Genomic DNA, 2,853 nt, shown 5'->3' with positions numbered 1-2,853 from the left:
TATGGTGAGAGCTTACACTTCTTGTTTTGTGCTGTCACATTTCTTTAGTATTGGCTTCATTCTGTAAACAGCACATTCTAGTGAGGTGATGCTTTCCAATTGCTGGAGAGTTCACATTGAGAAATCAGTTCTCTCTAAAATATTTATATGGGTTTAAGAGTATTTACAAGTGTCTAAAGTGATTAATATATTAAGTGCTAATAGATAAATAGCAAACAATGAGCACATAACTACCAAAGGGCACCCTTCCAACTGTGCACTCACTGGGCAATGACTCTTGAAGGCAAGTAAGGACATGGGCCAGGTGAAACAGCTAATAACTTAGCCCTGCATTTATGCCAAATAATAATGCATTATTTTCAACAAACCTCCTTACAAAGTCCCATTGTAATTACAGTAAATGTATTGCCTTAAAATGGGAATCGAATGAAAATATGAAAACACAGCTTAGTGTGTGCACAGAAATGTTTTTTCTGTACTTTGTGTTTATACAATTGTGAATAAGATGCCATACTGTGTTTCGTCTGTTGCATCAATGCATATCCATAGTACATATTTTATACAAAGAATGTTCCATCATTAATGCTAGTTACATGGTGTGAGTATATGATTACACATGTGGAGTTTTTCATTCCAATACTGTATAACTAAACCCCAAAATGCTGTGCACCCTTTACCTCATCCTATCAATAAATAAACTACATGCCACACTCACAAACACCAAGGGGCAGATTTATCAAAATGTGAGTTTAAAGCTTAACACATAAAAACTCCCCCATGTTCTATTTATTCCTATGGGATTTTGTCTGTATGGCATTGTAAGCGTATTTATCAAATGGTCAACTTGAATGTTCTAAATACTCTTCTAAAAATCCCATAGGAATAGATAGAATGTGGGGGAGTTTTTATGTACTAAGTTCTAAACTCACATTTTAATAAATGTGCCCCCAGGTGTCCACAAGCTTTGCTTGCATCCAACATACATTCCATTTCCTACATTAAAGCCTGTCCCAAAACAGAACATCAAAGAATAATTGAAGCTTTTTCCTTTACATATTTATTGCCAATGTATTTGACAATGTACAGCTCTCACAAACAGGACATATGAATGCTGGTGGCACAATTCACACAGCTGTTAAAATGCTTCCCTTTTCTGCTTAATTTTCCACATTCTTCCATTACACAACGTGCCCTTTCTTTATCAGCAAGTTGAAGTCACTTTTGTCCAAAATACTTTTCATGTACTCAAACCCATTAGGGAGAAATTCTTTCACTGATAGCTAGCGCCTATAGGGCTGTACAGTCAGTCGCACCCAAAATCACTTTTATTAAAGGTATTTGCATCAAAATGCATTCCTTGCACCTCTGTAAAGTTGCACTTGGTGTGGCTCAGTCCTTTCTGCCTTCTCTCTAAATCGAGCACTTTGATGCAGGGAACCCTGGAGTCAACACCATCTACTGACCCAGCAGTAGCTCCAGGGTTCCCTTTGCACCCAGCATCAATAGGAGCACCTAAAAGATCACTTGCACCTAAAGAATCAGGCACATATATCACTTGCATGCTGAAAACAGGATTTGCAGTGAAATCTGCAAGTAGGTGTCATAATTTTGGCAAATCAGAGGTAACTGGGGTTGGTGCAGCACAGTAGCACCAAGGGCATCACCCATTGATGATGATGATTGTGCTTGTACTGTTCTCAATGGACTTTTCAATGACAGTAGCATCATTTGTGGCAGTTACAGAGTCATTAGTACGCAGGACAACATTATCAAAATAACAAACCATTAAAAGAATTAAAGGGCATGAAAACAAGAGGGAAAATGTGTTTCCAGTTGATGCACAATGACATTTTTTTCTGTGCTATTACTGGTCAATTAAATCGATATAGTTCCCATAGATATAGTCCAGGAAAAATTTCAATCCCTACATTCTCCATGCAGTATTGCTGGGGTTATACTGTACTTCCCTTCCCACTGCCTGTCTTCTAGTGCAGAACAGGGATTCTTAGTCTCAGCAATTCTTAGTCCCTAACGTTATACATGTAAAACACTGAATCTCACAAAAACACTTTTGCAAATATAAGAAGCAATGCAATAATTTTAAAAACCTTCCCTTGCATTTCCTTGGCTGGTGTTGCACTGGCACCAGAACAATGGAGGGCTCTTATAACATGTAAGGGCTTATTTACAAAGCCTCATGCAGTGTGCAAAGTGTAAAAAGAAGACTGCAGTCAGGCATTTATTTTGCATTTTTCCCACTGCATGGGGCACTATGCAAATAGCCGCAAACCTCTGTCCTCCTTTTCGGAGCGCAGAGACTGCACTTTAAATTGAATGCACCATACATTAGGCCATGCTCAATTTGATGGCGAGCGGGGGGAGGCACATAGGTGTCATCCCCTACCCACCTCTATTTTGTGTGTCATTCTAAAGGCAGAAAATAGGAAGAACCCCTTAGTGCACTTGCACTTGTGCCACCCAGGGTCATGAATGAAAAGTCATGACAGGTCACTCATAGCGGCTGCTATGCTCTGCTAAATTCTATTCCTTATTTTTCTTATTCAATCTTTTCATTTATTCACATTTTTCTTACCAGCTGTCAACTACTCCTGGGTAACTAAAAGTTAGTTGTTCTTAGCAACATTGCTTTCGAAGGTGGGACCATTATGCTGGGCCCGTGGAAGTTTATTTCATTAGCAGGGAAAGGACATCCTGTATAAATAGGCAGAAAGTTCGTCTTTCTACAGGGCACTGATCCCAAACACAACGCAAATTATCAATGGTGTAGCTGAAAAGCAAAAAGGTAAATTCCTACTAGAAGCACTGGTTTCAGTCCAAGGAAGAATCTGTGGT

Source organism: Xenopus tropicalis, chromosome 5, assembly GCF_000004195.4.
Source record: "Xenopus tropicalis strain Nigerian chromosome 5, UCB_Xtro_10.0, whole genome shotgun sequence".
Classification (NCBI taxonomy): domain Eukaryota; kingdom Metazoa; phylum Chordata; class Amphibia; order Anura; family Pipidae; genus Xenopus; species Xenopus tropicalis.
This window is presented reverse-complemented; position numbering follows the sequence as displayed.